Here is a 10,884-nt window from a genome sequence, read left to right on the forward strand (position 1 = left end):
CTTCTCCCGGTCGTGATACCAGTCTGTACTGGCCCCTACTGCAGTGAATGATCTTCCCTACGTGCTCATTGGCCAACTCGGTTCCTCTCCCATCCCTACCTCATAGCACTCTCACTTTTTGTACTAATTCAGGTTTTAAGGTATTGTTGTGGTTTTAAGGTTTTATAGTTTTATGGTTTGCATAGCGTTGCTAGCATACTTAACTGGTTTTAGCGATGTTACATCTTTATCTTTTAGGGTTCCCATGCATCCTGGAAAACCTGGAATGTTTTGTTTTCCATGGAAAATGAGATTTTCCAGAAAACTATAAGCTCCCCTGAAAAACATTTCTAGTGCAATGTTAAGAGCTGCAACCACAATATCAACAACACACCCTCCCCGGTCCACGAATGCAATCCATATTACAGGTGTTGGTCACATGACATGTCCTGGGAAGCAATGTCAGGAAAACAGTAGGAGCCCTGATTCTTTACTTGCTGATCTGAGAAAGTTGCTAGCCTGTCTGTCACTGTTTCTCATATTAATCAGGTAAATGCACTTCTGTTTCTCCTATACTGTAAGCCACTCTGGATAAGAGCATCTGCTAAGTGAATGTAATGTAATTACAACACTTTCAGTGAGACGGTTCTATTTTATGACATTTAGCCATTATACATATGATGATAACATTATGCAGTATATATATGCTTGTTACAATTACCTTACTGTTCTCATGACAACTTTGTGTCATAAACAAGTGAAACTAATAGTCCATAATGTTCTTGTGAATTACTTGAAAGACAATCACGCTGTACAGCTATGGAATGTCATCGTGATGCATAGCCTAATGAGCAACACGTAGCTGTTTGTAGGCTACATGGGATTTTTTAAATTGTGCATCGGCCATGATGACTAACAGTTCAGGAATTTAATGCCTGGCGGTTATTTTTTGGATGGATGTTTCCGCAAAGGTTAAATATTCCAGGAACAAGTTTGTCCTGTACTGTATGTTATATTTGACAGTTCAATAAAAATATCTCTGGGCTATAGTCCAAATGTGAACTTCATGTAGGCTTCATGCATCAGAGGTGTTAGGAAGACTTGGCACACTCAGTGAGGGTTTATCCAAGGCCTGAGGTGCGTTCAAGGTCAGCAAACAAGTTCAGTTCAGAGGCGAATGTTCGTGGCGAACATGTTTTCTTTGAACAGTTCAATTTGAACGGCTTTTTACGAACATTCCAAATTGTTTGCATTGAACATAAACAGACATGGCGACGAGAGCTAAGTACTCACAGCTGCTTCTGTGATCATCGATAATAAAAAACAATAGCTAGCTAGCAAACGATAACATTGGCCAGCGTTAGTAATAACATAATTGAAAAAACTGATCACACTTAACGGCATCTTCAATTGAAATATCCATCTGGGAACATTGCCCTCAGTCCAGCGACCATTTTTATTCGCCGCAAACTGCCTTTTCAGACCGTTCGCTTATGTTTGCAAACGTTCGCGGTGAACACAAAGCTAATGGAAAAAAAGTTTGCAATAGTTTGCAAACGTTTGTCTTGTTCGCTGAACTTGAACGCACCTCTTGATTTTGCAACATATCTTCTGGCCAAACACCTGGTCAGAATCTCACCTGTGCTGCTCCTACCCCTCCTTCCAAGGGTCGTCTCGTACCCTTTTCATTGAAAATGAGAGAGCTTGCACCTCCCTAGCCAGCATTCCAATAGGACAAGATGTACTGTGGTCGGTGATTAATATATGCAGCGTGTCTGAAAGTATAGCCTATAGATGTGATGTGTTACGCATTGGGAATGGGTGTGTGATCATGTAAATTAGCCAGCAATGACAGATTGGGAGGGGTGCAGTATATGTCTATATGTCCTATGTCTACAGATGTCGTGAATGCATGTATAAAGTCAGTGCTGGCCGCAGCCCAACCCAACATAATAAACAGTATATATATACATAGGGCATATGACTTTTCCTTACACACACAATGAATGATTCACATACATGAAGACTGAATGCAGCAGATTACTTTTCCAGATTTTTCTCGTTTTTTTTAATGTAAAAAATGCACAGGGGATAGGCTCCAGCCCCCCCACCCCGTGACCCTGCCCAGAGATAAGTGGACATAGACACTGGATGGATGGATTTTGTTAAATAAGTGAAGGAGCAAGGACAGTGAGCAGACTTCCTTTTTGAGTGTTCGTTCTTTGTTGATCTGCACCTCATTGACCAGGTGTACACCGTCTTTTAAAAAACACATTTCTATCTCTTCCTTTCTGTTTCTCTCTCTTTTTTGTTTTATTCCACACCTTTGTCTTGCCTACCATTTTAAGTATGTTCCCTTCTTTCCCGCTCTGTCTTTATTTATTCCCCAGCTTCCTCTCCCCAGCTCCCAGAGTCCTGTGCGGCCCTCGCTGTGCTGTATTCACATGGCGACGGCACCATTGTGACACATCCGGTTTCCAAAGGCAGTGAGTGTCTCTGCAATGATTTTACACTGAAGTCCTGAACCAGCAGCAGGACGAGGATTACATCCACCCCGCTCCTCACCTGTGTCTTCTGAACAAACAGCCTCAACAGAACAACAGAGACACGGCATGAGAACAAACATTCACATCAGCCCCGCCTTGACAAGCTGATTTAAAATGATGTATTTTTATTAATTAGTTAGAGCCACAAGGGGGCGCTGCTTCCCAAGGCCTGAAGAGCAGCAGGACGGCTATTAAAGTGGCACGGCCGCCAACCTCCAGCAGCTTCTGCAAAAAAAGCCTCCCCCCCCCAAAAGCTTCTACTGCGCATGCAGTCTGAAAGCAGTGGCACAGGCTAGCCCCCGTCTGCGCAGACTGCCACTCGAGCTACGCAGACTGGGGGGGAGGAGCTCCAGTGCGGACACAGGCACTCACTCAGGGGTCAAGCCCTTCAAGTGTCTGGACTGTGGGAAGTAATTCAGGGGGATTAACCACTTGACTCTCCCCCCGAGCTCACACACTCTGGGGAAAAGCCCTACCCCCGCCAAGAGTGCAGGAGGAGATTTGGCCACAAGGGGAAGTGAAAACCCACCAATGGATGCATTCTGGGAGAAACCACACCACTGTTCTGACGGGTAAGGCCTGTGTGATTATTTCACGGCAGAAGGCCCATCAGAGGGTGCACAGGAGGAAAGGCCACCAGTGCGGCAAGGAAGTGGAAATTTGCAGACTCAGGAGTGCCGAAGAAAAATCTGTGCACGGACTCTCACTGGAAACGCCGCAGTTTGGGGACTTTGAGCGGGTCAACAAGAAAGCCCTCTACCTTGTGGCGGTCAAAGTTCACCACCAGGCTGCCTTGGGAGGGGTGAGACCATCAGGGTGGCCGGGGGATTTGGGGCCTGACTCTTCACTCAGGGGATGCTGGCGCTCCCTGTACAAGCCTCCTTTAGAAAAGCATACTGCTGATCTACAGTGGAGGATCATTCACAGGGCCATCACAACGAACAGACACGTGGCACACCTTGATCCAACTGGGGGGGAGGGGTGTTTGTTCTGTGGAGAGCTGGGGGTAGTAAGGGGGTGGTGTATAGGACTGCAAACCCAGTTCTCATGGCAGATATACATAGGGGGGCCAAGGTACAGGGTGGCAGAAAAAGGGAGAGTGTGTTTTATTTTTGGGGCAGGCCAAGCTGGCTACATGGCACAGCAGGAAGAATAGGAGGTTGGGGACTGGGTGTTTTGAGGCAGGAGATATTTTAAGAGGGCTGGTGGCAGTGAGGCTGAAGGTGGAATTTGCCTATTACTCTCTTGTCCAAAACACACCCAAGTTTGTGTCATTGTGGGGGATTGATGGGGCCTTGTGTCATGTTGATGGGGAGGGGAGGCTGGACCTTCACAATTACTGACTGTAGAGTTGGGTCTTACTTGCTTCTCTTTGCAGGGGTCTTGTGTTTGTTTAAAAAAAAAATGATTTATTGTTTTTTATCATTACTTACAGTTATTGTGAAATCTATCTCTCTGTTTCTATCCTCTTTTGCTCTCTCTCCTTCTCCCTCTCTCTCTCACTCTTTTTCCCTTCCTTGTAATGTGTGGGGGTTGATGGTTTTTGTGCCTTGTGTTTTTTTGTTGTAATGTTATAATAAAGGTGTGTTAAACTCTCTCTCTCTCACGCACACACACACTCACACTCTCTGCAGCAGGCAGTCCAATTGTGATCTGAATCTTAAGGCCCTCCAGTGGACCGCACCGGAGAGAAACCACACAACAGGGGCTTCAGTCAGTTGGGGGACCTGACCAATGACAACTGCACCCATGGGGAAGGGGGTGTGGGTGGGTGGGTGGGTGGGTAGGAAGAGCTTCAGGATAACTCCGCACCTGAAGGTCCTCACAAGACAGAGGCCCTCTTCCTTACCCAGCCCCATCACCCCTGACAGGGACGAACAGAAATCAATCGAAGAGAGTGGTGCAATTAGTCAAAGAGAAGGAGAAATTAAACAGATTGATTAAACAGAGAGGAATTTCAAGGGGCTTTTTTTTTAGCAACAGTTCTTTTTTTAGCAACAGTCTAAAAATATTACATTATTTTTTACTGTATGAATTTAAAATATCACAAAGGACAGCCTGTTTGTAACGCTATGCACCGTTTATATTGTTACTATTGAGTAGATTAAAATGATAAGTGCTTGCACATTGATTCCTGTACTTCTGTGAAACCGTAGCCTAATTTTATCTACCTTATACTGGACCTATTGGAATTTCAAGGTTACTGTATGCAGGAATAGTTGCATACTACTGAACAAATGGCGGCCTACATAATGTCTTGTCTGTAATTAATAAAAAATTATTTTATATAATGATAAAATCACGCATAAACAGTATCTTTTAAATTCACCGTATCTTATTTGACATCCACCATCTTCAAATCTACACAGTAAAATGCCCAGTGTTAATTCAACTTAACACATACCATTTGGTCCCACTCAGGAATGTGGGTCCTAATATTATCCGTTTGGAGTTTAATTAACAGTGGACATTTTATTGTGAATACAACATTTCAGGATTGAAATAGCCTATATATTTAATTTATGACGGGAGGCTGGCGTCCACGAATGGGGCTCGCCTTGTTCTGCCTTTGTACGTAAATTAATCTCCGGTTTTAGGTTGTTCGGTTCATTGGCACCAATGAGCTTTTGTTAACCTTCTCCGTATGTCCACATCCTAAGACGGAAGGCTTCACATAGCAGAACTATGCTTTTAATAATAGCCCAATATTATTTTAAATGTAACTTATACGCCTATCCATTGTGGTTTTTGTTTTATGTTGCAATCGTGTAATCATTTGAAATAAAATACTCTGCGTAAAGCCAATGGTAATCAAGGAAACAATATAAGCGAATTTAAAACATCTATGAAATTATCAAAGGTGTATTGAATGGTGAAGTTCAGCATTTAACGTATGTTACATGCTATATAAAAGTATCTGTATGAGGCTACATTTTAATGCGTTAAGTTGTCACAAGAGGGAACACCACCGATGGCAACTGACCTTTCATTTTGTTTGTCATATTCATTTATATAGTCTACGTAGGCTATTCATCATTTTCGCCCAAATCAGCCCCACTCCTCTGGAGTGCCATCTAATTTTGGTCCTGATCTCTGTCACATTAAAGCGCATCTTACCATTAAATTATATCGCAAACGTTACTCGCATATAAACTGCGGGTTAAGGATGGGCGAGATCTGGACGCCCGACAACACTCGCCGTCCATTTATCGGCAATACTAGGCCTTGTCGTCATTTTTATGAGCGCGATTACGAGGACGAAGTCCTAACCGCTATTCCACGCTGATAACGAAGACGTATTTAGGGGTAAGTAATATTGAGCGTACCTTTGTTTAAAGCTGGAATCAATATTTCTTAAATCGTGCCCATTTTTCATTTAGGACTAGGCTAGCCTACTGTGTCTATTTGGGGGAGGGGTTGAAGATAAATGGGTAGATTCTTTAATCCTTCTTGCTGATATAATAATTGTTAAACCAGCCTACTACAGTTCTTAAAGATCGGGTGTTAGAGAGGTAGTCACACAAAAACGTAATAGATTTTAAAAATTGAGATAGATTATCCAGTGGTTGAGACATTTTAGAGTGGTCCGTTGAGTGTCAAGCAGACAGGAAAAGTGACCAGTTAGACCAGGGATGACCAATTTTATACGAAAAGGGCTGTTGGGGATGCAGTTTTTTGTTTTTGTTTTTGTTTTAGCCCAGCACTAAAACACCTATTTCTACGTATCAAGGTCTTGATTGATATCCATGATTACTTAATGAAGAATCAGGTGTTGTAGTGCTGGGCTGAAACAATAACCTGCACCCACACCTGACCTTTTCGGATATGATCAGACGCCCCTGAGTTAACGGGTCGAGAGACTCACAGAGTACAGGGTAGCTGCAGCACATACAACTAAATAAATATGCTAGGCGTATGGATGCTTGTACAAATATGAAATAGTTCCAGTGTTAACCAAATTATTGTTTAAGCAAAATGATAAGACTCAGAAGTCTTACTTAGAGCAGCTATTATAAAGTTAACTTAATACATACTCTGGCTTTCATTTTCTTTAGTTCCAACGTACACCACTAGGGGGAACTAGATAGCTGTCCATCAGTGTTTCTGGCACCATCGAGAGTTTCCCGTCTACAAAGTTAACTTCCAAAGTTTGTGGATACTACTCTCCGTTATCTCCGTCGCCTGCTTCAATCATGCTCACACTTCACAACGTCGTATAGAAGTACTAAAAATCCAATAGCAAATTAATGGTTCCAAAAGAACATGTTTAACCAATCTGCACCTGTCTTCTCCACCTTCTGTCGGTTGCCTGCTTCTTGTCCCCAGTATTTCTGTTCGTGACACTGCAGTATATTATTTCCGAATGTCTCATAACTGTTACGTATTCATCTACGCCTTTGATTCTCTGCATATTCGAAACCGTAATCACAAATCACTTTCTTTGCCCTTATTTTACTCATCTCAAGAGATCACTGACATTGTCTAATGGGAGATCCTAAATTGGTGCAGCAGAGATGACAGCAGGGGCAGCGACAATGGTATTTTTAAAAAATAGCAACGCACTACCGTCGCTGCAGTCAGACAATCTGCGGCACGATCTCTGAGCATGTCCTTCGACAGACAGTTCTAGTCTTCCTTGTGAGTGTTTTAGGTTGTCTGCCAATTGAATTACTCCATACAGGATTCTATAAAAGTCGAGCTGGTTTCGCGATGTAATTTGAGCCATCCAATTTTCGGTTTATTTACTGTCTAGAGTTTTGTCAATTTGTCTGAGGGGACATATCGTTCAGGTTGCGCTCTGTGTCACCGGTGTCGTCGCGGTGTGCTGGTTTTAGGGCAGGCTGGCCCTGGGGGTCAGTCTGTAGTAAGAAGATGCTGGCTCCTCTGGGCTTTGAGCTGGCCGTGCCGTGTCCCACTGGACCAAGACGAGCCCAGTTCCACTTCTCTCATCCGCAAGGGGTTGCACGGGTCAAAATATCCAGTTTGACTTGCGGGAATTATACTGGTTTGTCGGTGTAAATAAAACTGCTCTGGTTGGACGTTACCAAATGTTCTTTCAAAGGTTGTCACTGAAAGACATGAAATTATTTAAAAAAATAAAATTAAAAAAAAGCACAGGTTTTCCACAAGGGCAAAGAAAGATTTTGAAATACAGAAAGCACTAGAAGAGTGTAAACTACAGTACAAGAAAGGATCAGCATTGTTAGCAGGTATTTAGCACAGTCAGCTACTGTTACCTTCATTTCCTTTTGATGCTGTACGACAATTTCTAACGTGACCTCTGCTGTTACCGCGGCTGCTAATGCAATGGAACTAACGCTGCTACATTTGTAATATCTGCTGCCGCTATATCTTTGACCACTGTCTCCCCCTCCCTCTATCCCAGTCTAACCTTTTGCTCTCTGTCTGTTTAGCAGAGGGATAGAGATGTGGAGGGTGAGAGAGACTGACAGTACGCGCTCCCTTGCTCAGTAAATATGAACTGCACTGAACAGACAGGCTCATTCATCACAGACGAAAAAAGAGGGAGGGAGGGAGGGAGAGAGGAGGGGAAAAGGGAGGTGAAAAAAATGGAGAGTCAAGGATCGTGGGAGAAAGGAAGGGGCTGGGAGAGGGGTAAATGGAGTGAGAGGGAAGTCAGGAAAGTGGATGGGAGAGGGAGGAGACACGTTGAGGGAGGGGAAAAAAAGAACAGGATAACAGAAAAAATACTGTTTAGAAAGAAAGAAGAAGGGGAAGTAAGAAAGAGTAGGATAGCAGAAATAGATACAGTTTTGGAAGGGGCTTCCTTCAACCAGCATGCCATGCCAAAACCCTCTTCTGCACATCCTGAAAAATTCCCTCTGTACTGTTGACATTCCATCCCTTAATGCTAGTCGCATCAACTGGGTCCTAGCCTAGCATAGGAGAGACAGACTTGTTGCCCATGACTCTTTTGGAGCTGACATCACATCTGCTTTGAGGGATTTATTCATAAAGATTGTCACTAACTGAAATTTTCAGTTATATTTTGCAAGATGGTCAGTTGTCTGTGATTCACGATTTCAGTGCAGGTTTCCCCTCAAAGGTCTGTGTTTTGTCCCCTTGTTGCTGTACACAAATTACTTGCCTGGTGGCATGTCACAACAGCTGAGTTAGCCATTGACTTTACATATTCTGGGTCTCTCTCAGAACAAATGGACATAGCTCAGTACCAAAGTGTGCAATATGTCACGTAACAGTTTGTATTAAGAGGTCTTATTATTGAGTGCCAGATTGATAAGTTAGCTGTGCGTGAAGAAGCCAGTCACCTTCAGCTGAAGAGCACTGATTGTACTTCCTCCTTATAAGCCTGTTGTTTCAGTGCGTTCTGCCATTTTACATTTTCCAACACTGCGTTTCTCTGCAAAGGTTGCTGTCCTGCTGTTTATATATATATATATATATATATATATATATATATATATATATACATATTTGACACAGCCTGGTGATGGCCTGTATACTCCACTAGTATTTCCAAGTACTGAAGATTAAACACTGTGGGGGGAAAAAAACAAAATGTTTTCATATGGATAGGGCAATCAGATTGTAAGAAGTCGGCTTGTGTTGACAGATCGACGCAGTGCTACTGCATCTGGCTTTTGTAATAGCTCTTCTTTTGTAATTACGTTTATTAAATAATTTAATAGTGTACTCAATTGCCCTTTTCATTTTATCACACTTTTTGAATGTCCAATAAATGTGTGGTTAATACATAGATAACAAAAAAACTTGCATTAAAATAAAACTTGTTTAAAATCTGGATACCTCCATAAGGCAATGATTACAAGAAATATTTTTTCTTCAGACGTTGTGTAAAAAAGCAAATAAGTGCCCAAATTCAGGGGTACTTTCAGTCGAAGACTTTCTATGCCTACATAGTCAAAATTTTCCCCAAATTGTACAAAGGACATCATGCCGGCTTACTTAATCATCACACATTACATCCACTTGTGCAGATGGCCACAGGTCAATCGTAAAAGGACACTCAAGCTGTGCATAATGACACAATGAATGAATTCAGATTGTCATAAATTGGCCATTGTGTCGAAAGATCTAAGATCATATATAATAGAGAAAAAAAAACCCAATAATCACATGGATATAAGTCATTTTCCTTTAATTTTCCATTGATTTCCTTTAATCACAAGTAATTTTCCTTTCATTTTAATTTGGAATGCTCTGTAATAGTGGTGAACCTGTCTCTGCCCAGCAACATCCTCTGCCTGTTCTGAGGAGTGCGGACGTCTTCCACCAGGGGCGGCACTAGTGATTTTTGGGCCTCATGATCACAATGGGGCCCACCGCCACTGAATGAAGTTGTACTCGATCCTACTGTAGTACCTTCCCCCCCCCTCCCCACTTATGACAGCATTGGCAGCCACCGCTTCCTTTCTCTACTGTCCTCCAGCTGCGCTGCGCTGCGCAGCTGTGACATCACCTGCGCGCAATTCATGCTAACAGGCGCTCGATCGCCCAGAGGAGTCGCCCCCTCCCCCCGCGAGATGGGGAAAAGCCTGGCGACAGTTGCCCTCCTTCCCTGGGCTGCATCACAGCCAGCCCAGCCACCCCGCACCCGCCAGACCGCCCTCTGTGCCGGACGCCGGCTGTGACGGCCCCATGCTCTGTCTGCCAATGCGTCGGTGTGCGTCTCCCACGTCATTGTCAGGGATGTTGAGCCAGGCCGTGACACCAGCGCTTTGTAAAATCAACTCTGCTTTGGCCCGCCATCAGCAAAACAATCCCCCCCCTTGAATTTTAGATTCTTTTAACTCTTGGTCCTTGTCTGATCTGCCTTACCTCAACAGTAGTGCGGGCCACTGTAGTGCCGATTTGTACAGCGCAGGCGGGCGTAGTGTTGATTTGTGAAACGCCGGCGGACCAACAGCTGTTCTGCGGGTGGACAGCTAGCGTGTGCTGTGTGTGCGCTGGTTGGGAATTATGTGTTTCTCCTATGGGGCTGCTGTTCACAGTCAGTACCGGTACCGTGAGGATCCAGCTCCAGGTCACAGAGTGCCTCACTGCACCGAGGGCCAAAACTTCGGTGGGACGAGCCACCGGACGGCCGTCGTGCACCGGGGCGCTCAAGGAACTTTCCAGAAACTTTACTGAATTCCTTACGCACGTGATTCTCTTTGGAGCGAAATCGCGGCTACTGCGAAGATGCTAAAGAAATTACACTCGCATTTCCTACAGTACATGAGGGAGTCATTTAATCAGATGTAGCAATAGATTTTTTCATTTCAGCTAATCGTCCGCCAAGAGAGAATGGCAAATGCCTCGTATCTAGTCATATCACAGCCAAAAGAATAAAATAACTATGTGTTGCCCTGTCTGT

The sequence above is a fragment of the Anguilla anguilla genome, chromosome 1 (assembly GCF_013347855.1).
Source record: "Anguilla anguilla isolate fAngAng1 chromosome 1, fAngAng1.pri, whole genome shotgun sequence".
Taxonomy (NCBI): domain Eukaryota; kingdom Metazoa; phylum Chordata; class Actinopteri; order Anguilliformes; family Anguillidae; genus Anguilla; species Anguilla anguilla.